This window comes from Mirounga angustirostris, unplaced genomic scaffold, assembly GCF_029215605.1.
Source record: "Mirounga angustirostris isolate CCGP_5_RB_7025 unplaced genomic scaffold, mMirAng1.0.hap1 SCAF_2, whole genome shotgun sequence".
NCBI classification, from domain to species: Eukaryota; Metazoa; Chordata; class Mammalia; order Carnivora; family Phocidae; genus Mirounga; species Mirounga angustirostris.
In genome coordinates this window covers 154,783,861-154,811,493 of record NW_026991710.1, presented here as the reverse complement: position 1 = coordinate 154,811,493, position 27,633 = coordinate 154,783,861, and positions in this window count along the sequence as shown.

The following is a 27,633-nucleotide window of genomic DNA, read 5'->3' as shown; positions in this document are numbered from 1 at the left end:
CACTTGGAAGAACACTTAACGCAATAGCACTCACGCCTGTGACTGGTGACCGCTTCCCTACCTCCCAAGTGCCAGACAGGTTCTCAGACAGCCTAGTGATTTCTGCCCACAACCTTATCTCCCTTTGCCTTGTCTATTACCCTGGCCTTTGAACCTGTGTAACCTGAATGTCCCACATCTCACCAGACTGCGGAGGTGAAAGAGGTCTTTTTAAAACTGCCACCCAGATTTTGCTAACTTCCTATCTCCCACGTGCTGATGTGAAACTTTAGCTTCCTCAGATTCTCCTCTAGTTATTTTGGGGACTCCCCAGTGTTTCCCCCACGTCCTTAGGAATTAGTCTGCCTCTCTGTCTCTGGTGGAGATGCAGTGACTCACTTGAGACCGGCCTGTTTCTGGTAATGTCACTGGCTGCCGTCTGCATGCTGCCTGGTGTCAAAGCTGCCCGGTGGAGGGGAGCATGGTGAAGCTACAGCTGGAGGAATGATCTCTTTCCCGATTTCATCACACTTTGGGTAGTGGCCGTTCATCAATAGAAATGATTCTCCATCTCGGCTGCTTATTGGAACTGCCTGGGGAGCTTTATAAATACTGATGCCTGGGTCCCAGGATCAGCATTCAGATCTCATTAGTGTGAGGTAAAGCCCAGCCCTTGGGGGTCTTAAAAGCTCCCCAGATTCTAACATGGTCAAGGTTGAGAACTACTGCCTGCTACTTAAAGTATGGTTTGTAGACCTGAAGCATGGGAAAGGGAGGGGTCCCTAGAAGTGTGTCGGAATGAAGAAGCTCTGGCCCTACCCTGGCGCACTGAATCAGAATCTGTGTTAACAAACTCCCAGCATTTGTACACACAAGAAACTTTGAGAAGCACTGACTTCAACTGCATCCGAAATTATAAATGAGCTGACAGTGATCAGGTGAGTTCTGTTGCAGTAGTACATGCATCCTAACGTCAGTGCACTTATATGTGCCTTATTGAGTTGAAAATATCACCTGGGTCTCTCCCATCAGGAAGCGTGGCTGCTCAGAGCTCAGAGGCATTCCTGAAGATTCTTTGGCTCCCCTGACCCTGCAAACTTCCGGACTTATAGGCTGAATTATTTCCCCTCCCCCAATTCATATATTGAAGTCCTAACCCCTAGTACCTTAGAATATGACTGTTTTTGGAGATAAGCTCTTTAAAGAGGTGATTAAGTTAAAATGAGGTCATTAGTCATTAATCTAATATGATTGTGTCCTTGCAAAATGAGAGAGAGACACTGGGATGTACACACAGAAGAAAGACCATGTGAGGACATGGTGAGAAGGTGGCCACCCACAAGCCAAGGAGGGAAGCCTGGGCAGGAACCAACCCTGCTGACACCTTGATCTTAGACTTAGAGCCTCAAGACTTGTGAGAAAAGAAATGTCTGTTGTTTAATCCACACAGTCTGCGGTACTTTGTGATGGCAGCCTGAGCAACATAAAACAGGGCTCTTCAGAGACTGACAAACTCCCTCTGGTTGCAGAGCTGTCTTTTCATCTCCCTAACTTACACCCTTACAACTAGTGCGAGCAGGTTGTGTACTCTCTTCATGCTCCTATGGATTTAAGCACTTGCATGCAATCCAACAAACTTGATCCCTACAGATTTGTTACAGTCTGTCACCTGGGCCTGACTGCTTTCTGTTCGCAAGGACTTGCAAGAAAACAGCGACTGACTTTTCTGACTTTGCTCCAGGATGGATCAGAATCAGCCCGTAAGTCTAGGTGGGAAGAGATTTAATGCCATCTCCTCTCTTGTCCCCATCTCGCCCCAAGATGCCCATTCACAAAACCATCCCTATTCCTCTAGACAGTTGGGGAAAAAAAAGAGCACGGCATGCGTGTCAGATGCTGTCTGTTGGCACTCAGCTCCATTGCTGCTTTCTGTGTTCTCCTCTATTTTGCAGGGGGCCAGAAGTCTGAAAACTGCCTTTTTCAGGCTCCCCTGCTGGCTGTTTAGCAGGTAAGGCCCATCAGCAGGAAGCACGAGATAGAAGGCTCTCCCTGTGTCCGGCACCGGAAGCAGCAGCAGAAGCAGGTGATGGAAGGGTCCAACAGCATTGCTGCAGCCACAGCAGTGACAGAGTTCCAGAAACCACAGTGGCAGCAAGTGTGGCTCCAGCTCAGGTAGCAGATTCCTGATCTCTGGATAATCCCCATCCTCATCCTATTTTACTTCCCCAGTTCTGCCAACACATTTGTAACCAATTCGCAGCATTACATCCCATTTTCTCTATCCAGAGTGGTTTCTGTTTTCCTGTCTTGATATTGACTGAGACAATATGCAAATTATCTGATATAAATAGATCCTGATGAGGGTGCATAGGGTGAGGGTGTAGAGGGGAGGGGTCGCTGCCTTCCCAAGCCAATCTCTGTTCTACTCACTCTGACCATTTTAGCCACTGTGGCTTTTTATGGCACAGGTGTGACCCTTGTCACCACCAACCACTCAAGTTGGTTCTGTTTTGAGTTTGACCCCTAGTAATTGACCCTGGCTCCACCCCTAAGCCCCATGCTTTGCTTAGTGAAAGCTTGGCTGCTACCTCTTTGGTGCTAACTCTTGGTTACCTCTTGTTTCAGGCTTCTTGTGCTCCATACATGCAGCATATGATGTTCCTGCTCTGATTTCTCCAAGACAGGCTCCATGCCCAGTCTGCCCCATTCCTCTCCCTGGAAGCAGGCAAAGTTCATTTTAAAATTCCAGGTGTGTTAGTGTGTTTAACCAGAGAAGTAGTACCCATAGGAAAAAGGACCAAAATATGCAAAGGGGTAGGGGATCAAGGGATTGTTACAGGAATGTGGCCCCACACAATTGGGAGAGCTGGTTAAGCAGTCTCTGTAAGTCTGTTTTCTCCATGTCTGATGCTGGAATTTCACGTCCACAGGACAGGGATTCAGGAAGGGAAGATGGTTGTCAAGGGCAGGCTAGAAGCCAGAGCATGGACTGGAACCCCAGAGGATGGTCTGAAACCACGTCAGTTCCTATTGCCTCTGACCTTGTGGTATATCTGCAGAAGCTGAGTTGAGGGGATGGAGCTCGGAATATAGTGTGGCAATCACACTTAAAGCTCACAGGTTAGGGGCGCCTGTGTGGCTCAGTCATTGGGCTTCTGCCTTTGGCTCAGGTCATGATCCCAGGGTCCTGGCATTGAGCCCTGAATCAGGCTCCCTGCTCTGCAGGGAGCCTGCCTCTCCCTCTCCCACTCCTCCGCTTGTGTTCCCTCTCCCGCTGTGTCTCTCTCTGTCAAATAAATAAATAAAATCTTTTTTAAAAAAAAGAAAAGCTCACAGGTCAGAGAGTCAGAAGAGAACTGCACAGAAAGAGCTCTGATGATCTGCAGAGGGTCTGCCTGGAGTTGTCAGGTGAGTACTGAGCAGTGCATGCACATGAGGAAATTCCCCAAGCCTACAAAAACCACCTAAAAGGATTAGAAGGAGCAATAACTGAGCTCACATAATATCAGGAATAGTTCCTAGTCCCACAGAGCAGAGTAAAAAACCCTCATAATTCACAGGGAATCCAACAGAATACCCAGAAAGGTTAGGTTTGCCTCAGTATTGGGGCAGAATCAGCCCTAGACTAACACTGTCTGGTCTTACCTAACAAAACATAATCTAAGACATGAAAGGGTCAAACCATTTCCAAGTAATTTAACTGCATTCCAGAACAAAGCTCAGGGGAATATTTGCAGGCATTACAAAATATCTAGTACCAAAGAAGGTAATACAATGTCTGGCATCCAATAAAAAATTATCAGGCATGCAAAGAAGCATGAAAATATGACTCATTATGAGGAGAAAAATCAGTCAATAGAAACAGACACAGAAATGAAACAGATGATAGAATTAGTAGACAAAGACATTAAAACAAGTATTACAGCCAATCTCCATATGTTCAAGGAGGTAGAGGAAAGATGGGCTGTGTTAACTAGACATATGGAAGATTTCTTTAAAAAGGGACTCAAATCAAAGATCTTGAGATGAAAGTTACAATGTTTGAGATGAAAAATACACTGGATGGGATTAACAGAAGATGGGACATTTCAGAAAAAAACATTAGCAAATTTGAAGACATAACATTAGAAACTATCCAGAATGAAACTCAGAGCAAAAGATAAAAATAAACAGCATCAATGAGCCACGAGGCAATTTCAAACAGCCTAATATATGAGTAACTGGAGTTCTCAAAGAAGAAGACAGAAAAAGGCAGAAAAAAGCATGCAAAGAAATAATGGCTGAAACATTTTCAGGTTTGATGAAAAGGATAACTGCACAGATTGGAGAAGCTCAGCAAATTCCAAGCACAACAACAACAAAAACTATATCAAGGCACATCATAATTAAATTGCTTAAAACCAAGGATAAAGCAAAAATCTTAAAAGCACCAGGGAAATTTCACTTGTATTTTATGCCCCAAAGGATTGAAAGCAGAAACTCAGATACTCACACACCTTTGTTTATAGCAGCATTATTCACAAAAGCTAAAAGATGAAAACAACCTAAGTTGTTCAATAAATGAATGGATAGAAAATATGATATATACATATAATGGAATACTATTCAACCATAAAAAGAAATGAAATTCTGATACATGCTACAGAAGGAGTGACTTTTCAGGACATTAGTGAATAACAATGACTGAAATCAACCAGACACAAAAACAGGATATTATATGATTCCACTTATATGAGGTATCGAGAATAGGCAAATTCATAGATGCAGAAAGCATAAGAGAGGTTACTGGGGATGTGAGAAGGGGGGGAATGGAGAGTTATTATTTAATGGGCACAGAGGTTCTGTTTGAAATGATGAAAAATTTCTGGAAGTGGATAGTGGAGAAGATTGCACAACTCTGTGAATATATACTTAATACCACTGAATTGTATATTTAAAAATGGTTAAAATGGTAAATTTTATGTTATATAAATTTTATCACAATAAAGACAGAGCACTTAGAGAAGGTGAAACTATAGAAACAGGGAAAAAGTTTGGTCATTGCCAGAGATTCAGAGGCAGGGAGAGAGGGAGAGATGAATAGATGGAATATAGGAAATTTTTAGGGTGGTAAAATCATTCTTTGTGGTACTGTAATGGTGGATACATGATATTATGCATTTATGAAAACTGATAGAACTGTACAATGCAAAAAGTAAACCCTAATGTAAACTAAGGACTTTAGTTAATAATAATGTATCAATATTGGTTCATTAATTGCAACAAATGTGCCATACTAATGCAAGGTGTTAATAATAGAGGAAACTGTATGGGGAGAGGAGAGAAGGTATAGGGGAACTCTCTATATTTTCCTCTCAATTTTTATATAAACCTACACTGCTTTAAAAAGTAAAGTCTATTAGGGTGCCTGGGTGGCTCAGTCAGTTAAGTGGCTGCCTCTTGATTTTGGCTCAGGTCATGATCTCAGGGTCCTGGGATCGAGTCCTGTGTTGGGCTCAGTGCTCAGCAGGGAGCCTGCTTGAGGATTCTCTCTTTCCCTCTGCCCATCCCTCTGCTCACACACTCTCTCTCTCTTTAATAAATAATCTTGTAAAAAAGTAAAGTCTACTAATAACAATAAAAAACAAAAAAGAGCAGTCAGAGAAAGAAACGTATATGAATAAATAATTTAAGAATGACAGCAGACTTCTTCTAGGAAACAATGCAACCCAGAGGATAGTGGAGGAAGGTACTACAAGAAAAAACTATTAACCTAGAATTCTTTACCAAGCTCAATACTGTTAAAAAATGAAGATGAAATAAGAACTTATTTAGAAATAAAAAAGGCTGGGGGCACCTGGGTGGCTCAGTCGTTAAGCGTCTGCCTTCGGCTCAGGTCATGATCCCAGGGTCCTGGGCCCAAGCCCTGCACTGGGCTCCCTGCTCCGCGGGAAGTCTGCTTCTCCCTCTCCCACTCTCCCTGCTTGTGTTCCCTCTCTTGCTGTATCTCTCTCAGTCAAATAAATAAATAATTAAATCTTAAAAAAAAGAAAAAAGAAATAAAAAAGGGTGTAAGAATTTATCACCAGCAGACTCACACTGAAAGAAATGTTAAAGAAAATCTTTCAGGCAGAAAGAAAATGATGCCAGATGGAAATCTGGATTACACAAAGTGAATGAAAAACAAAATAAATGGTAACCATGTGGATAAATATAAAGGTATGTGGGTGCTGCCAATGCCTGAGTTTTGGGGGGCACTCTGCAATGCTAAAAGGATTTATGTTAATGTTAAATAACCTTCTTGATGATTCAATCTTTGTGAGTTTGTTAAGTCATTTATGTCTTTATGCCATGAAGCCATTTTGACAGACCATTTGCTTTCCTGATTCCAAAGATTTTTTTCAGTTGTCAGCTATTTGGGAAAATATCTCATCTGTTGCTGCATATCAGAAACAGATGAAATATAAGTATAATATTCAAATATTAAAAAAATAAACAGAGCATCAATGAGCTGTGGGGTAATTCTTCCTTCACATTCCATGTCCCTTGATTAAAGTAGGTTACCAATGGGCCTTCACCTCAAATTTATTCTTGTTAAGTGCTGTAAATCCCCAATTAGGTCTAGAAGGGGTTGATGAGCCCATTTTCCATCATAATTCAAATCTGAATCACTTATTTAATAAGAATATTCATATTTATGAAATACTTAAGTATTTGGACATTTTGGACTGAAAATGTGATCATGCAGTTATTATCAAGAGTAGAAAGTTGTGTGAGGCATTAGAGAGAAGCCCTTCTGGTTCTAGGCTGGTTAGGGATCAGGGGTTCTGGGTTCTAATTCTAGTTTTCTCAATACTAGCTGTCTGTCTTTGATTAATTGACATCACTTATCTGTATTTCACTTTCTTCATCTATTTTTAATGATGGAGTTGGGTTTGGGGGGATTTAAACATTTTATTTTCCTTTAAAAACATTTTCTTTTATTCTGTGACAATGGAGACAAATCACATTTTTCTCATCCAGTTATGAAATAAAAATAAACTCTGACCACTTCGTGGAGATGCTTGTCATCACCATATCCAATGAATCTGTTTATTCCCCCAGCATTTTGTGACATTCCACCTGTGATCAGAGATCAGGGATTGGGTATTGGGTACAGTGGTCCAGATGGAAGATTCATGCATGAATGAAGAAAGGGATCAGCAAAGAGGGCCCTGTATCAAAGGAGGTAAAGAACTGCCCAGAAAGCAAAGTCTAGGTTACACAGGCTTGGGGGGACACAACATGGACCAACTGACTGGTACTTACCTTGAAAGGAACAAGGTAAGGTTTACAGGAGCAAGGGAGTCACACATCACCATCATGGGACAGTAGCATGGCCTGGTTAGACTAGTCCTGTACAGGGGCAAGCTGAACTTGCAGTGGGGGGGCAGGAGATACCCACTGAAGTGTTGATAAACAGATTGTATCAGTTTTAGAATTAGGAATCTTGGTCATTATAGGACTGATCAAATCAAGGCTGATAAAAAAGGATTTCTGGATAAGGTAACTTTGAATCAGACACCTGTCTTCTCAGCATCTTTTAAGTTTAAGAATTGGTATTTATTTAGTGCTAGGCACTTTTCTAAGCACTTTGCATGTATTTACCCATTCAATTATCACAATACGGTGTGAACTATTTCATAGAGTAGGAAACTGAAGCATAAAGAGTTAAAATAATCTACCTAAGTTTATACAGCTGCAAAGTGGCTTTGCTGGGATTCAAAGCCAGGCTGTCTGTCTTCAAATCACACTCCTAGCCACCATGCCACTTCAGTAAAATTAAATAAACTTACCAATCAATTTTGGAAGATAAGACAATGTGTTTAACTTCATTAAAGTTATCAAATAGATTTAATACAGTTTTATACAATTTTTCAGTTTTCCAGGGACCAAGGCAGCATTGTCTTTGTCCACCAGAGGGTGCTTCCAGCACAATCCCCAAGTTCATGGCTCTCAACCTCTCTCATGGTTCTAATAGATTGGGTCCCTGCAACTCTCTACTGATGACAGTGGCCAGCCTCACACAGTTGTCCATCTTTGACAAAATTCAAGAGTGTTCAAAGCAAGGGGCAGTAAAACCAAAGGAATTCTGTTCCCTGTGGTGTTGTTCTGTTTGTGGCTTTCCTCAAGGAGAGGAAACTGGGCAGAAAAGGACATGTAAATCTGATTCATGGTGATGATTCTGTGTCCTGTGAGGGGGATCCCAGAATGATAGCCTAAGTCGGCTGTCCTGCAGGCACACACCAGGCCAGGATGATGGGGCACATGGGGCAGGCTAGGAAGGGGGTCCCAGCAGGAGGAAAATGTCAGGACATCTTAGGAGCTAAGAGTCAGCACATTGACTAAGACCTCTCAGTTGCTAGTTAATAAAATCAACTCTTAAAACCCCGTGCAGGGCCTCAGGTAAGGAAGAATTTTCCTGTGATAAGCCAAAAAGAGAGATTTGTTAGGGCTGCCCTGTTGTGCTGGAGAAAATTGAGGAAGCCACAGATTAACTGTTTTTTTTTTTTTGGCTTTTTCTTTGTATTAAGTGCATGTATGTGACTTTATTGTCACTGGACAAGTGGTCTGTGAAAAATATGTTACACTGATATTAGGGAAACATGAAAGTAGGAATTTTCAGTATTCTAAGCATAACACACACATACACACACACACACACACAAGAGGATAGCTCAACAAGGACACCTTTTCTGATAATTTTTTATGGCATTGACCATCATTTTATAAGATGGAGTGTATCTTATCCAGAGAAAATGGATATTAAGTCATCTTAGAAAAACTTTAAAATCCTAGTGCATATTTTCAAAAACGTGGGGTTCAAAGAAAGCTGAAAAGACATGTTCTCCCACCACTTTTTAAAAAATTTTTTATTGTTATGTTAATCACCATACATTACATCATTAGTTTTTGATGTAGTGTTCCATGATTCATTGTTTGTGCATAACACCCAGTGCTCCCATGCAGAACGTGCCCTCTTTAATGCCCATCCCCCAACCCCCTCCCCTCTAGAACCCTCAGTTTGTTTTTCAGAGTCCATCGTCTCTCATGGTTCGTCTACCCCTCCGATTCCCCCCCTTCATTCTTCCCCTCCTGCTATCTTCTTTTTTTTTTCTTAACATATAGTGCATTATTTGTTTCAAAGGTACAGATCTGTGATTCAACAGTCTTGCACAATTCGCAGCGTTCACCATAGCACATACCCTCCTCAATGTCTATCACCCAGCCACCCCATCCCTCCCACCCCACCCCCCACTCCAGCAACCCTCAGTTTGTTTCCTGAGATTAAGAATTCCTCATATCAGTGAGGTCATATGATACATGTCTTTCTCTGATTGACTTATTTCGCTCAGCATAACACCCTCCAGTTCCATCCATGTTGTTGCAAATGGCAAGATCTCATTCCTTTTGATGGCTGCATAATATTCCATTGTATATATATACCACCTCTTCTTTATCCATTCATCTGTCTATGGACATCTTGGCTCTTTCCACAGTTTGGCTATTGTGGACATTGTTGCTATAAACATCGGGGTGCACGTACCCCTTTGGATCACTACATTTGTATCTTTGGGGTAAATACCCAGTAGTGCAATTGCTGGATCATATGGTAGCTCTCTTTTCAACTTTTTGAGGAACCTCCATATTGTTTTCCAGAGTGGCTGCACCAGCTTGCATTCCCACCAACAGTGTAGGAGGGTTCCCCTTTCTCTGCATCCCTGCCAACATCCGTCATTTCCTGACTTGTTAATTTTAGCCATTCTGACTGGTGTGAGGTGGTATCTCATTGAGGTTTTGATTTGGATTTCCCTGATGCTGAGCATTGTTGAGCACTTTTTCATGTGTCTGTTGGCCATTTGGTTGTCTTCTTTGGAAAAATGTCTGTTCATGTCTTCTGCCCATTTCTTGATTGGATTCTTTGTTCTTTGGGTGTGGAGTTTGATAAGTTCTTTATAGATTTTGGATACTAGCCCTTTATCTGATATGTCATTTGCAAATATCTTCTCCCATTCTGTCAGTTGTCTTTTGGTTTTGTTGACTGTTTCTTTTGCTGTGCAAAAGCTTTTTATCTTGATGAAGTCCCAATAGTTCATTTTTGCCCTTGCTTCCCTTACCTTTGGCAATGTTTCTAGGAAGAAGTTGCTGCTGCGGCTGAGGTTGAAGAGGTTGCTGCCTGTGTTCTCCTTTAGGATTTTGATGGACTCCTGTCTCACATTGAGGTCTTTCAACCATTTGGAGTCTATTTTTGTGTGTGGTGTAAGGAAATGGTCCAGTTTCATTCTTCTGCATGTGGCTGTCCAATTTGGCCAACACCATTTGTTGAAGAGACTGTCTTTTTTCCATTGGACATTCTTTCCTGCTTTGTCAAAGATGAGTTGACCATAGAGTTGAGGGTCCATTTCTGGGCTCTCTATTCTGTTCCATTGATCTATGTGTCTGTTTTTGTGCCAGTACCATACTGTCTTGATGATGACAGCTTTGTAATAGAGCTGGAAGTCCGGAATTGTGATGCCGCCAGCTTTGCTTTTCTTTTTCAACATTCCTCTGGCTAGTTGGAGTCTTTTCTGGTTCCATACAAATTTTAGGATTATTTGTTCCATTTCTTTGAAAAAAGTGGATGGTATTTTGATGGGGATTGCATTGAATGTGTAGATTGCTCTAGGTAGCATTGACATTTTAACAATGTTTATTCTTCCAATCCATGAGCATGGAACATTTTTCCATTTCTTTGTGTCTTCCTCAATTTCTTTCATGAGTATTTTATAATTTTCTGAGTACAGATTCTTTGCCTCTTTGGTTAGATTTATTCCTAGGTATCTTATGGTTTGGGGTGCAATTGTAAATGGGATCGACTCCTTAATTTCTCTTTCTTCTGTCTTGTTGTTGGTGTATAGGAATGCCACTGACTTCTGTGCATTGATTTTATATCCTGCCACTTTACTGAATTCCTGTATGAGTTCTAGCAGTTTTGGGGTGGAGTCTTTGGGGTTTTCCACATAAAGTATCATATCATCTGCAAAGAGTGAGAGTTTGACTTCTTCTTTGATGATTTGGATGCCTTTGATTTCTTTTTGTTGTCTGATTGCTGTGGCTAGGACTTCTAATACTATGTTGAATAGCAGTGGTGATAGTGGACATCCCTGCCGCATTCCTGACCTTAGGGGGAAAGCTCTCAGTTTTTCCCCATTGAGAATGATATTCACTGTAGGTTTTTCATAGATGGCTTTATGATATTGAGGTATGTACCCTCTATCCCTATACTCTGAAGAGTTTTGATCAAGAAAGGATGCTGTACTTTGTCAAAAGCTTTTTCTGCATCTATTGAGAGGATCATATGATTCTTGTTCTTTCTTTTGTTAATGTATTGTATCATGTTCATTGATTTGTGGATGTTGAACCAACCTTGCAGCCCAGGGATAAATCCCACTTGGTTGTGGTGAATAATCCTTTTAATGTACTGTTGGATCCTATTGGCTAGTATTTTGGTGAGAATTTTTGCATCCATGTTCATCAAGGATATTGGTCTGTAATTCTCCTTTCTGATGGGGTCTTTGGTTTTGGGATCAAGGTAATGGTGGCCTCATAGAACAAGTTTGGAAGTTTTCATTCCATTTCTATCTTTTGGAACAGTTTCAGAAGAATAGGTATTAATTCTTCTTTAAATGTTTGGTAGAATTCCCCTGGGAAGCCATCTGGCCCTGGACTTTTGTTTTTTGGGAGATTTTTGATGACTGCTTCAATTTCCTTAGTGGTTATAGGTCTGTTCAGGTTTTCTATTTCTTCCTGGTTCAGTTTTGGTAGTTGATACATCTCTAGGAATGCATCGATTTCTTCCAGATTATCTAATTTGTTGGCATAGAGTTGCTCATAAAATGTTCTTATAATTGTTTGTATTTCTTTGGTGTTGGTTGTGATCTCTCCTCTTTCATTCATGGTTTTGTTGATTTGGGTCCTTTCTCTTTTCTTTTTGATAAGTCTGGCCAGGGGTTTATCAATCTTGTTAATTCTTTCAAAGAACCAGCTCCTAGTTTCATTGATCTGTTCTACTGTTCTTTTCGTTTCTATTTCATTGATTTCTGCTCTGATCTTTATTATTTCTCTTCTCCTGCTGGGTTTAGGCTTTATTTGCTGTTTTTTCTCTAGTTCCTTTAGGTGTAGGGTTAGGTTGTGTACTTGAGACCTTTCCTGTTTCTTAAGAAAGGCTTGTATTGCTATATGCTTTCCTCTTAGGACCGCCTTTGCTGTATCCCAAAGATTTTGAACAGTTGTGTTTTCATTTTCCTTGGTTTCCATGAATTTTTAAAAATCTTCTTTAATTTCCTGGTTGACCCATTTATTCTTTAGTAGGATGCTCTTTAGTCTCCATGTATTTGAATTCTTTCCAACTTTCCTCTTGTGATTGAGTTCTAGTTTCAAAGCATTGTGGTCTGAAAATAGGCAGGGAATGATCCCAATCTTTTGGTACTGGTTGAGACCTGATTTGTGACCTAGGATGTGATCTATTCTGGAGAATGTTCCATGGGCACTAGAGAAGAATGTGTATTCTGTTGCTTTGGGATGGAATGTTCTGAATATGTTTGTGAAGTCCATTTGGTCCATTGTGTCATTTAAAGTTTTTATTTCCTTGTTGATCTTTTGCTTAGATGATCTGTCCATTTCAGTGAGGGGAGTGTTAAAGTCCCCCACTATTATTGTATTGTTGTCAATGTGTTTCTTTGCTTTTGTTATTAATTGCCTTATATAATTGGTTGCATCCCATGTTAGGGGCATAGATATTTACAATTGTTAGCTCTTCTTGTTGGATAGATCGTTTAAGTAGGATATAGTGTCCTTCCTCATCTCATATTACAGTCTTTGGTTTAAAATCTAATTTGTCTGATATAAGGATTGCCACCCCAGCTTTATTTTGGTGTCCATTGGCATGGTAAATGGTTTTCCACCCCCTTACTTTCAATCTGGGGGTGTCTTTGGGTCTAAAATGAGTCTCTTGCAGACAGCATATCGATGGGTCTTGTTTTTTAATCCAATCTGATAGCCTGTGTCTTTTGATTGGGGCATTGAGCCCATTTACATTCAGGGTAACTATTGAAAGATAGGAATTTAGTGCCATTGTATTGCCTATAAGGTGACTGTTACTGAATACTGTCTGTGTTCCTTTCTGGTCTATGTTGCTTTTAGGCTCTCTCTTTGCTTAGAGGACCCCTTTCAATATTTCTTGTAGACCTGGTTTCATGTTTGCAAATTCCTTTAGTATTTGTTTGTCCTGGAAGCTTTTTATCTCTCCTTCTATTTTCGATGACAGCCTAGCTGGATATAGTACTCTTGGCTGCATATTTTTCTTGTTTAGTGCTCTGAATATATCCTGCCAGTCCTTTCTGGCCTGCCAGGTCTCTGTGGATAGGTCTGTTGCCAATCTAATGTTTCTACTATTGTAGGTTACAGATCTCTTCTCCCGAGCTGCTTTCAGGATTTTCTCTTTGTCTCTGAGACTCATAAGTTTTACTATTAGATGTTGGGGTGTTGACCTATTTTTATTGATTTTGAGAGGGGTTCTCTGTGCCTCCTGGATTTTGATGCCTGTTTCCTTCCCCAAGTTAGGGAAGTTCTCTGCTATAATTTGCTCCAATATACCTTCTGCCCCTCTCTCTCTTTCTTCTTCTTCTGGGATCGCAATTATTCTAATATTGTTTCCTCTTATGGTATCGCTTATCTCTCGAATTCTGCCCTCGTGATCTAGTAGTTGTTTATCTCTCTTTTTCTCAGCTTCTTTATTTTCCATCATTTGGTCTTCTATATCACTGATTCTCTCTTCTGCCTCATTTATCCTAGCAGTTAGCACCCCCATTTTTGATTCACCTCATTAATAGCCTTTTTGATTTCGACTTGGTTAGATTTTAGTTCTTTTACTTCTCCAGAACGGGTTTCTCTAATAACTTCCATGCTTTTTTCAAGCCCAGCTAGTATCTTTAAAGTGATGATTCTGAACTCTAGATCTGACATCGTACTAATGTCCGTATTGAGTAGGTCCCTGGCAGTCGGTACTACCTCTTGTCCTTTTTGTTGAGGTGATTTTTTTCTGTCTTGTCATTTTGTCCAGAGGAGAATAGGTGAATGAGAGAACAAAATGCTAACAGGGTAACAACATCCCCAGAAAATATACTCTAAACAAATCAGAAAAGAACTGAAGCCGGGGAAAAGAAAGGGAAAGAAAGAAAAAAGAAAAAGATAAGAACAAACAAAAACAGAACAAAACAAAAGAAACCAGAATATGATCAAATATGATCAGCTTGGTGCATAGATCAGTGCCACACACTAGATTTTGGGTGTATTTTGGTCTGTTAGAAGAAAGTGTCTCCCAAAATTTTAAAGAAAGAAAAACTTATATATGTACAAAAATAAGGGTTGATATGATAAAGGGATGGAATATGACTGTAAAGATGAAAATTATAAAAAATTTTATGAAAGGAATTGATAAGTTGTTTGAAAAAAGAAAGAAGAGGATTTAAAAAAAAAAGAAAAAAAAGGGAGAGAATGTGATCAGACAGGAGACTAGAACAAAGCCATACACTAGAGATTTAGGGTATATTTTGATCTGTTAGAAGAAACTGTATCTCAAAATTTTAAAGAAAGAACAACTTATATATGTATGCCAAAAATAAGGGTAACTACTATGAAGGGATAGAATATGACTCTAAAAATGAAAAATAAAAATGTTTTTTAAAAAAGGGCTTGATAAGATGTTGGTTGAAAAAGGGAAAAAGAAAAATTCAAAAAAAAAAAAAGACAGTTAAAAAAAAATTAACTTTGAAAGAGTCATGGTAAAAAAGCCATGGATTCTATGTGCAATATTCCCCTAGCACTGGAGTTCTGCCATTCTCATTGATGGGTAAACTTGGTCTTGGCGGGCTGTTCTTGCTGATCTTCTGGGGGAGGGGCCTGTTGCCGTGGTTCCCAAATGTCTTTGCTGGAGGCAGAAATGCCCCGCCCATGCCCGCCTCTTACTTACTTAGCCTCTGGGCTAAGTAATCTGCTCAGGTTTGCTCTCGGGAGCTTTTGTTCCCTGCAAGCTCTCCGTACAGCTTTGGAGGCAGAGAGTGAAAATGGAGGCCTCCCAATCTCCACCCTGGAGGAGCTGAGAACTCGGGGCCCCGCTCCTCAGTGCGCCCCCAGAGAAAAGCAGTCAGTCACTCCCGTCTCCCCGGCCTGTGACCGAGCGATTCTATCTCTGGCACCCGACCCCGGGTGGAGTCTCCAAACCCAGCAGATCCCTGCGGTGCACTCCCGCGCCGCTCCTCCCGGGGGAGGAAGGTGAGTCTCCCCGGATCTGCCGCTTGTTGGGTCCCTGCTGGAGGAGCAGGGCCCCGACTGTGCCGCGGATCATGGTTTATGGCGACCCCGAGCTGAGAGCCCGCGCCTGGCCTCCGCCTCTGCAGCTGGCTTCCCTGCTCCGATACCTGGGAGCTCTGCCCCACTCAGGCACCCCTGGTCTTTCTGTGACCCCGAGGGTCCTGAGACCACACTGTCCCGGAGGGTTCCACCCCCCGCTTAACCACCAGAGTGACGTCCCTCGGTGGAGCAGACTTTTAAAAGTTCCGATTTTGTGCCCCGCTGCTCTATCACTTGCCAGAAGTGGCCGACAGAGGCCCCTCCCCCGCCGTCTATCCTCCTGAATATCGCCTCGGATTCACTTCTCCGCACGTCCTACCTTCCAGAAAGTGGTCGCTTTTCTGATGAGAGAGTTGTTGCTCTTCTTTTCTTCGCTCTCCTGTTGAGTCTGTAGGTGTTCAGAATGGTTTGATCCCTATCCAGCTAAATTCCTGGGACCAGACGAAATCCAGGTCTCCTACTCCTCTGCCATCTTGCTCCTTTCCCACCACTTTTTGATGCTTGAGTCATCTCTGTGGCAACCCTGGCCTTCCAAGGGTTTTCTGGCCTATTCTTGAATTTCATGGTGGCAGACATAACTGCAAAGGTATCCCCTTCCAATTTGGGTAACTCTGGGATTTAGAAAATGAAATCACCTTTCCTTTCTATCCCCTACTCTCCAATTTTTAAAAATTGCTGCTAGTATTTATTGAATATTGGGAGCTGGTTATTCTCTTATTTTCTTCAAAGGTATCTGTCTTCAAATCACACTCCTAGCCACTATGGATACCTTAACCCCATAAGGTATCTCTATGGATGTATTAGTTTACTAGGACTGCCATAATAAAATTCCACAGACTGGGAGGCTTAAAAACAGAATTCATTTTTCATAATTCTGGAGGCTGGAAGTCCAAGATTAAGACCTGGCTGGTTCAGTTTTAGCTTCTGGTGAGAATTCTCTTCCAAGCTTTTAGATGGAAAGCTTTTCCTTGTCTTGTCCTCACATGGCCTTTCCTCAGTGTGTGTGCTGGTGGGGGGAAGGGGCGGAGAGCACTCTCTGTAAGGAAACTGATCCTGTGGGATCAGGGCCCCACCTTTATGACCTCATTTAACCTTATTACTTTTTTAGTGGACCCATTTCTAAATACAGCAGTATTGGAGGTAATGGCTTCAACATAAAACTTTGGGTGGTGGACACAAACATTCCATAATAATAGAGTCTGTAACAATGGGGCAAACATTAGTATCCTCATTTTACGGAGACGGAATCTCTAAGGAACTGATTTGCTTTCTCATGCAATGAGTGTTGTGACTGGAATTGAAACCAGATCTGCCTGACTACAAAGCTGGTGCTCTTTCCACTTGTGCCATGGCCTCATGTTCCTTTTTCTCATTTTTTTTTTAAGATTTATTTATTTATTTTAGAGGGGGTAGGGGCAGAGGGAGAGAGAATCCTAAGCACACTCCCCGCAGAGTGTGGAGCCCAACACAGGGCTTGATCCCACAACCCTGAGATCATGACCTGAACTGAAATCAAGAGTCGGTCGCTCAACCAACTGAGCCACCCAGGTGTCCCTCATGTTCCTTATTCTTGAAATAGAAAGCTATTCCACCTTAGACTTGAGACAACTTGATGCCAATTCCTTGCAGTTCTTACTTTGTCCAGCCCAATTTTCCAGAGTAGGAGACTTGATAGGGGTTTGGGACCACATCTCTATCTAGGAAAAAAATATGCATTTTTCTGGAGTGAGGTCAAAGGAAGAGGGGCTGTGGTCATGGCAATCAAAGACTCACTGTATTAGTTTGCCAGGGCCACTCTAACAAACACCACAGGCTGGGTGGCTTAAACAACAGATTTATTTTCTCACAGTTCTGGAGAATAGATACCCAATATCAAAGCGTCAAGGTTTCTTCTGAGGTCTCTCTCCTTGGCTTATGGATGGCTGTGTTCTCCCTACATGGCTTTCCCTCTGTGTGGACTCTTCTTATAAGGACAACAGTCACATTGCATAAGGGCCCACCCTAACTGTCTTCATTTAACCTTAATTACCTCTTTAAAGGGCAGAACTAAAAATACATCACATTCTGAGATCCTGGGGTTAGGACTTCAACAGATGAATTTTGGAAGGGATATGATTCAGCCAATGACCCTCAGGGTGCTGTCCATTCACCCTCAGAATCCTGACCAACAGAGGGCATTAACGCTTGCAGTGCTTCCCACCAGATCATCACTCTGCCTTTCAGAATGCTTCCTGAAACACAGCTTTTTTCTTCTGGGTGTACCCCAGTTTACTGTGTACCTCCCACCCATTTCCAAATGTCAGGGGAAGTAAAAGAGAGCAGAACTTTTAATGTGATAAAATACTGTGTTCTTTTTCAACTCTGGGATTGTTTTCTGTTACCAGAAAACATTTTTTTTCTCCATTAGATAGCATCTCTGTGAGTATTTTATTTGCTTTTTCTCCTAGCACTTGCTTTCTATCCCCTCCCATCTGGAAATTACCAGTTCGTTACATAAATTGGTCTCCTTACCTATCATTACTCATAGGAGGAGCTTGACCTGGTACACAGGGTACACACTGTCCTCTGAAAAGGGCACGGAGTTATGAAACCAAGTTATACCAGGACTTTAGAAATATTTGGAGGGATATACAGAAGCACCCATGGGCTCACCACATGGAAACAACCATCTTCACCTTGCATATTGCTTGTGGTTTCTTAGTTGCATGCTCACATATTGTGGTCAATATCTATAAGGATCCAGGTGGGCACATAGAAGCTAAACTAATTGTTTTAACAGAGAAAATTTAATATAGAGAATTGGCTAAGCAGGAGTTGGAGAACTGAATAAGCACCCAGGAGAAACTGAAGTAACACATAAACAAGAGTTGCAGGGAGCAACTCCCACACTTGGGACTGGGGCAAGGGAAGGGAAGGGGGGAGATGATTGGAAAACAGGAGCTTGGAGGGGGTCTCTGTGGGGCTGGGACCACCTTTCAGGTAAATGAAGATGCCGGGACTATCCCCACTCCAGTTGGAGACAGGAAGCTCGAGAGGAGTCAGTCATGGCACCCACCTCTGGGTGATAATTATTACTTCCCAAATTCCGTTAGGCTCCCTCTGGAATATTCTGTAACCTAAATGATAAATTGACAGTTAACCACTACCAACAATTTTTACATGAAATAAAAAGAGGAAAGTAAGAGAGAGGGAAAAATTAGTTGATGTATACTATACACACAGCACAAGAAAGGGAAAATATGCATAAGCTACTAGAGTGCTTGTTTCCTTTTATTTGTTTATAGGGCTATAGTTAATATTTAAAACTTCCTTTTCCCAAAGTTATAGATAAGTAAAGGGGAAAGGCTAAAATGAACTCTGTAGCACTGGGCTTAAGTTGGAGACATCAATAGGAACTCAGGTTCATTTAATGTCTATATACAGATGGACAGATCTAGAAACAATTATAGATGTGTGTATACACATGGGGTATACACATATCACCTAGCTATGTCCACTGAGAAGGTCTAGAAACAATGACACCCGAGTAGCAATGAGGACACCCAGTGCCCAGATCTTGATTTCTAAATTCTATTCTCTAACAAAAGGAATCACAGTTCTTTGGAGAAATGACTGATTTTAGATCTGGGGCAGGGAAAACATGGGATGAGCCTGGAGCATCTTGTAGTGCCAGAAAGTAAGGAAATGCTAAACAAACAAACAAACAAACAAACCCAAAAGATGGGGGTATGTCAAAGGACATGGGAACCAACTTGAGAGGGCTTCCTATGGCCAAAATGGACCAATTTGAGCTATAGAATAGCAATGAGGACACCCAGTGCCCAGGTCTTGATTTATAAATTCTATTCTCTAATAAAAGGAATCACAGTTCTTTGGAGAAATGACTGATTTTAGATCTGGGGCAAGGAAAACACGGGATGAGCCTGGAGCATCTTGTAGTGCCAGAAAGTAAGGAAATGCTAAAAAAAAAAAAAAAAAAAAAAACCCCAAAAGATGAGGGTATGTCAAAAGGATGTAGGAGCCAACTTGAGAGGGCTTCCTATGGCCAAAGTGGACCAATTTGAGCTATAGAACATAAAGTAGCATTGGATTATAACCCAAAGTGTAAATGAGCCCATACTGATATAAATAAATGACTGAGGGTGCCTGGGTGGCTCAGTCGTTGGGCGTCTGCCTTTGGCTCAGTTTATGATCCTAGGGTCCTGGGATTGGGCCCTGCACCAGCCTCTCTGCTCGGCGGGGAGTCTGCTTCTCCCTCTCCCACTCCCCCTGCGTGTGTTCCCTCTCTTGCTGTGTCTCTCTCTGTCAAATAAATACATAAAATCTTAAAAAAATAAATGACTGAATAAATAAATGGAGAGAAGAGACAACTATTCTTTATAGAAGAATTCCATATAACGTATGTGGATGCTGTCCTCCTTCCAAGAGGGGAAGATTAGTTCTGCCCCACCCTGCTCCTTGAGGTTGGGCTGGACTTGGTGACTCACTGTTAATGCATACGGTATGGAAAGGGATAAATAACAGCTCAACTGTGTGAAACCTGGCAAACACAACCTTGACAAAGAGATGAAGGCTAACATCCCCCTTGATGCCATGCAAATGTCATGCATCCCCTGATATGATGTGACAAGAAGGGTGCTTCATCTCAGAGGTATTTCCCAAATTCTATTACCCCCATCTAATCATGAGAGGAATGCCAGACCGACCTAAATTGAGGGACATCCTTCAAAATGCCTGAGCAGTACTCTTCAAAACTGCCAAGGCTATGAAGCACAAGGACGGGCCGAGAAACTGTCATAGGCCAGAGAACACTAAGGAGACATGACAACTGAATCTAGAATCATATTATGGATTGAATAGACTAGAAAAAAGAACACTGATGGAAAAACTGTTAAAAACCAAACTGAGCCTGGGGTTTGGTTACTAGTAATATACCAATGTTGGTTTCTTAGTTTTGCAAATGTACCACAGTAATGGAAGATGATGGCATTAGCAGAAACTGGGTGACAGGCATAGATATTCAGGCCCTCTCTGCACTTTTTTATATTCTAATATAAAAATGTATTAAAAGCTTTCATTGTTCCCCTTTTCCTCAACTGCTTGGGGTTCTTTACCTGTTAGGGTGACCCAAATCTTTATTCCTAAGGGGCCTGAATCCTCCGTGGTCTTGTCTTTTTTTTAGTTACTGTAGTTTTTCATTAACTATCATCGCTGAGCAGGGTGGTACTAAGAAAATTTTGGAGAACCCACTGGAACATCAGGGTTCCAGAAATATCCCCTTCCTTCTATTGTATAGAAATAACCCAGTTACTGGAACTCAGCACCAATCACTCTAGCTAATTCAGGAGTTTCCTTTTTTGCCATTGGTTCAGAGGCATGAAGACTCCAACATGGTGGGGTGGCAGTCATCATGGAATCATCGTGTCTGTGCCTGGTGGATGCATTCCTCACAGGAGAATGAATGCCTGACAGGCTAGGCCGTGGCAGTGGCTAGACTGACCTTGGTGGAGAGAGGCTCAAGTTAGTGGGTTCATGCACAGCCCCTGTGATGGGTTGAATATTTGTGTTTCCCCACAAATTCATATGCTGAAATTGAATCCCCAGTGTGATGACATTTGGAGGTTGAACCCTTGGAGGGAGATGATTAGGTCATGAGGGCGGATCCCTCATCAATGGAATAAGTGCTCTTATAAAAAGAGACCAGAGAGCTTTCTCTCTCTGCACCTTGTGAGTATCACCTGTATCAGCAAGAGGGTCACCATCTACAGCTTGGAAAAGCGCCCTCAGCAGGCATCAAATGAGCCGGCACTTTGATCTTGGACTTCCAGCCTCCAGAACCATGAGGAAGAACTGTCTGTTGTTTAAGCCACTCAATCAATGGTATTCTGCTAAAGCAGCCTGGCCTGATTAAGACAGCCCCTTCCCCAACACCAGAGGCTCTTGCACATGCACAGATAAAGAACTGGGTGTATGGGAAACAGGCTGGCTCACTCTCACCTAATTAGTAAGAGCCTCCACTGTCGTGATGCCCTATAGTTAACATTCATATGGGACACATATATCGCCACACCCCATGCTTATTCTCAGAGATCCACCCACATACCTCTTTGACAGCAGACAGCCTAGTCTCCTGCTGGGGGCCTAGTCTCTTCCAATCCTGTTCTAAGTCCTTGACACCTGCCAAACCATTAGCTGCTCCCCATGAATCAGCAGAGACTGTGCCTCTGGCTACCTCTCCAAAGAGAACAACAAATGTTCTGATTGGAATTCTTCCCACCATCTTCCAGGAGCACTCTTGATTGTGTTGTAGCCAGCAGCAATCCATGTCTGCTTCATGTATTGTGCAAAACCATCTGACACAAGGGAAGAGCCTTTCTCCACCTCCCATCAGTGAGTCCTAAGCAGCTCCCTCTGAGCTTGTACAAGGGGACTGAACATGAGCAGATGTCAGGGAAGTCTGAGACAGACACTCAATGCAAGGTACCCTTGCCTTCTCAACCTGCTTGAACCTGATTCATTGTACCATTTCTACTCGGAAATCTGCATCTCTGATCTTGGGCATCCCCCATGTTATGACTAAGTATATATCAGATAACACTGGTACATGATGGGATACTCAAGTCCCATAATCATATGATATCCCATGGCTACGTGTTCAGTCCCTATGAAGTCTGGTAGAAAGGCAGGAGCCATTTCTCCAGAGGAGAATAATTATCCATGGAACAGGCCAAGGCTTTGCTCCCAAACCTTAAGGTTCTGCACTAAGACACCCTTATTGAAGCTTGTCAGAGTCTTCATACCACATTGTTAGTTTCCATAGAAACTAACATGCATCATGCCTCATGGATATTCCTTGCCACAAGGCCCAAATGACAGAACAGCTTGTCCTGGAGTCTGGGCCTGCTGCAGACTCCCTCTTGGCCTCTGGTCCCCACTGAAAACCAGAACTGTGATGGGTCAGAATAGCACATTTAATGTGACGTGTTCCCTTTAAAATAAAAAAGGATCTTCCAAGCATTATCATTTCTTTTTCAGTGGTAAGAGGGGGAAGGTGCAACTTATTTTCACTTTGGAGAAGATATCCCAACATGCTCTGCTTAGACCTCAGGGCTCATCTCTCCCTCCACCCCTGACTGGTATGCATTTTCTTACTCAGGCATCTAAGGTACCTGCTACTTCATGTGCATTGCATCTAATAGGCATAATGTCGTTGATACAGCAGACTGGTATGATTTTTGTTGGATGTCAAGACCATTAATATTTCTACCCTCTGGCAAAATTTGAAAGTGTACTGTTGGCTCTGCCAATGAAAGCAGATTGATTCTAGTGGTCCTTGGAAACTGGAGTAGAGAAACCAAGAATCTGCCACATCAAGTACTGCATACAAGATGCAATGAGTTGTTCCAATTTGTTCTAGGAAAGATTTCACATCTGGAGCAGCAGCTGCAATAGAAGTCAGCACCTGTTTACATTTACAATAATTGACACTCTCTGAGATCTCTCTACCTCCTGATGGGCCAAATAGACCTATGGAATGAGATAAGTGGTACGTTTCACCCCTCCTTCTTCCTTCAAGTGTAGTGCACTGATTTCTTCAAACTCCTTTCAGGATGTAGTATAGCTTTGGGTTTACTATCCTAGCAGAGAGGGGATGTTTTGAGGGCTCTGTGTAGCCCTTCCTAACACAGTAGCTCTTACCCTGTGGGTCTGAGAGCCAATGTGGGGATTCTTTGAGTTGAGTGTGCCTATTTTAATTATACGTTTAGGAAATGGAGAAATAATAATAAGGATGGTTGTCAGACCTCCTGGGCCCACTGTGATCTAGACTTCAGCTAAAACTTCACTTTTTAGCTCATGATTTCAACACTTCACTTTGATTAGTGGATCATAGAGATGTTTTATGTTCTTAGGAATAAGCATCCACTCTGAGCTAGGGTCTTATACTCCCCACAAGGTCTGGATATTCTCCTTCCCCTGCTTGCAGTCACCATTTATCAGGCTCACATGTCCTTTGGGAGAGAGCTTGGGGGAGTATAGACTTGTGATCATGTTGAAGGGTCTTTTCTTTCTTTCTTTTTTTTTTTTTTTTAAAGATTTTATTTATTTATTTGAGAGAGAGAGAAAGCATGAGGTGGGGAGGGTCAGAAGGAGAAGCAGACTCCTCGCTGAGCAAGGAGCCCGATGCGGGACTCTATCCCGGGACTCCAGGATCATGACCTGAGCCGAAGGCAGTCGCTTAACCAACTGAGCCACCCAGGCGCCCTGAAGGGTCTTTTCTTAAGGTGACCCAGTCCCTCCTTCAATCAAGTGTTTGTGAAATAGACTGAATGTAGGAAGTGGAGTAAAGTTTTTCCATTGTTGTGACTCCAGTCATGTGTCTGACCACCAGATCTGGAGTTTTCTTTTTATATAGACCAAGACACATGTTAGTAGACTATTACTCACTCCATCTATTCTCTCCTAGAAACATTGTGATCAATGAGCCACATTAGATCAAAGACCAAGCAGATGAAAAGGGTCTGATCTACCACGTCACCCCTGCTGCCCTCACTAATTGTGCCACTTTGTCTCTGACATCTAGGTGCTGCCATCAGCCTCTGCTGCTCTGAGATCCCATCATTCCCCTGGAGATGTCACTCTGGCATCCAGGAGAGAGCCTCCAGTGAGGTTTGTGAGGGTACGGGCGCTTTGCTCACCACTGCAGTCTTGATGCCTTAGAGGGGAGGTGTCCATTGAGTCCTCTTGGGGAACACTGAAGGGGTGTGAATAGGTGTGCAGGATGTGTATGACAAATCTACTCTAATGTTCCTATCTCTATAACCCTTTGGATTCCTTCCTTTACGTTATGCCAGAAAAGTTCTAGAATCCCAAACACAGTGCATGTAGGCTACTGCTGAGTCCAGGGTTCAGTTGCCCAGCCAAGCAGACTGTGAGAACCATTTCCAGTTGTAATAGTTGACATATAAACCCTGCATCTCAAGTATTTCACCCAGATCAATACTGTTGGCCCAGTCCTATGCTATGTTCTATCCCCTTGGTGTAGCCTCCTTACAACCTGCTTCTACACATGTTACAAGTTTCCTCCTGGTCTTGATGAGCACAGTCTTGGATTTCATTTAGGGCATACACTATTTCTTCCAAGGTCAGCTTTTGTATTTGATCATCTGGAGTGTCCTGAGGAGAGTTTAGCTTTTTATTTTTATTTTTTTAAAGATTTTATTTATTTATTTGACAGAGAGAGACACAGCGAGAGAGGGAACACAAGCCAGGGGAGTGGGAGAGGGAGAGCAGGCTTCCAGCGGAGCAGGGAGCCCGATGCGGGGCTCGATCCTAGGATCCTGGGATTATGATCTGAGCCGAAGGCAGACACTTAACGACTGAGCCACCCCGGCGCCCCAACTTTTTTTTTTCCACTTAACAGTTGATCATCAGCTTTCCCCTCATTGTCTGCTTAATTGCTTTTAATGGTTGTGTTCTATTCCTTTGTATGGTAATATACTTTTCCAACCTATTCTAATATTGAGAGGTTGTTTGCAAAAAATATTTTAAAAAATATTCTGAAATTGAATATATAATTATTTCATTATATATCCCGAGTCTTGTTTTGCTAAGAAAAAATTAAAATTGGGGCGCCTGGGTGGCTCAGTCGTTAAGTGTCTGCCTTCAGCTCAGGTTATGGTCCCAGGATCCTGGGATTGAGCCCCATATCGGGCTCCCTGCTCGGCAGGAAACCTGCTTCTCCCTTCCCCACTCCTCCTGCTTGTGTTCCCTCTCTCGCTGTGTCTCTCTCTGTCAAATAAATAAAATCTTAAAAAAAAAGAAAAATTAAAATTAAGATGAAATAATGAAGGAGAAATATTCTATTAAATGAAAGTAGGCAAACATCTGTAGAGTTTAGGTCACACTTAAGTTTCCTGACATGAGAAATGGGTCGAGTCAGAAAACAATAGAACACCTTAGACCAAAGACATTGAGAGTTGAGGTAGAAAAAAAATCCAAGAAATTGTTCTACTGTCCTGTATTATTTTTATAGTTTTTGGGTCCATCATCAAAATATTTCTCAGAAACAGTCAATCAGAATGACAAGATTGGGGACTGTCTGTTTTCCAGAAGAATGTAAATGATAACTTTTTATCTTCATGGCTTGTACTAAGAGTCAGCATCAGACAGCTGTGCCTGGCCCTAGGCCCATACGGCTCAGCAGTACACCCCTTTTGCCCTTCGTAATGGCCAGGCCTTCCTAGGGGAAGTCACTGATGTTCTCCAACTTGGTTTAGAACTTCCTACTTTGGAGTCAGAGCAGGAAGGCTCTCAGAAATGAAAGCTTTGGTGCTCACTGACCTTGTATGACTTACATGACTCCTGGACATCTATATTACCTTTGAGTCATACCATTTCTTATTTCTCCAATGCTTTATTACTGGACTTCTGTCTCTATTTCCCTTCTGAAACTGGAGCTTTGCTTCAAATTCCATATAGTTTAGGTCTTGACTCCCTGCTGATGCTAGGGTCTCCTTTCTCCCAGGTCTTGGTCCCGCTCCTTGGGGACCCTCAATTGCTGACTGGGGCTCTATTGTTCATGGATTCTATGTGCTATAGCTGACTGTAATCACGACTCTGACTCTTCAAATTGGATTATCTATAGTTGGTGCTTGCCCAACCATGCCTGATTTCCCTTTGCTTTTGATTATTTGGTTGCCTTTATCAGTGTAATTAGACAGTTTCACTCACCATAATTCCTCTTTGTAAGAGTACTTACTTTGTTTAGGAAAATAAACTACCAGGGGTGAGGATTTTAAATGGGATCCCCTAGAGCATGCAACAAGATAAAAGATGGTGTCTAGCTACCTCTGTAGGAGGGTGGATCCAATAAACTGGCAGACCCCAGTGATGGTTTTGGGCATGAATATTGGGTGCAGGGGCAGGGGCACCAAGAATCTTTTTTTTTTTTTTAAGATTTTTATTTATTTATTTGAGAGAGAGAGACTGAGAGAGAGAGAGCATGAGAGGGGGGAGGGTCGGGAGGGTCAGAGGGAGAAGCAGGCTCCCTGCCGAGCAGGGAGCCCGATGCGGGACTCGATGCGGGACTCGATCCAGGGACTCCAGGATCATGACCTGAGCCGAAGGCAGTTGCTTAACCAACTGAGCCACCCAGGCGTGGGGTACCAAGAATCTTTTAATGAAGATTTTAAAGAGTGGGCTATGGGCTGTGTAATGTAACACAGGTCTCTCCACTGTCTCCTTTGTGAGGTCTTCAGTAAAGTTCATGTTAACTCCTAATGCTTTGTGTGAGTGGATTTGTTGGAGGGGCACAGGCAGATCTAGCATATAGCCAAATCCTAGGCCTGCAGAACATGTGGAGGCTTCTATCTGAACCACATGGGGCCAGGACCAAGGCTATTAAGTCTATTTCTGTATACAAGCCTATAAGCCTCTACAGTCTATTACAGCCTCTTTTTCACTGTCTACAAAACTTGTTCTCGGGAAAGAATCCAGGAAGCAAAACACCTTGACTTGAATCCTTGAAATTGCAAGAAGGGAGTGACCTAAGCTCTAGCCCTTGAATCTAATCCTAGGCAATGACAGAGGTTCAGAAGATCTACCAACATCCCTTCTTGCCAAAGCAGAAGTGCTGCTCAATATCCCAGTGGAGAATACCTTCACTTTTGCCATTAGGAAACTCCCCTTGCCTGTCCTCGTTTGCTCCCTGGAAGGAGTAGTTGATGCCTTTGTAGTTTGAGAGAAAGTCATATTGTGCATTTCCAGTTTTTGCATTGTCTTTTCCTGACCCCTCACTGTTCCCCATAATGTTTCTCTCTCACATCATCCTGTTTATGGAACATATCCTAACTTATAAAAATACATTTGTTCTGAATACCAGTAATTCTGTTTATCCACAGTGGGAACTAGTAGGGACTCATGGAAGTTTTGAGGTCACTGGGTGAGAGAAATAACTGAGCTTAAATCTATTCCTTGACTGAGGTAACAATCTAGAGTGTCTTGGTTGATGTTCATTAGGCTGACGACTAAACAGGCCGCATGCTAATACTTTCATTTTACTGCCCCAAACATGTTTGCCTTTACTAATTCCATTTCCAGAAGTAGCTTTCCGGGAAACAATTAGAGTTAATGCCTTGGTGAGTTCCTGAGAACTGAATGAGCAGCCTCTTGCGCCTGTGTGCCTTACCTGGAAAGTGACAGCAAGGTCTGGAGGTTTCTTTGAAGGGTCACCATAGGTAAGACTGT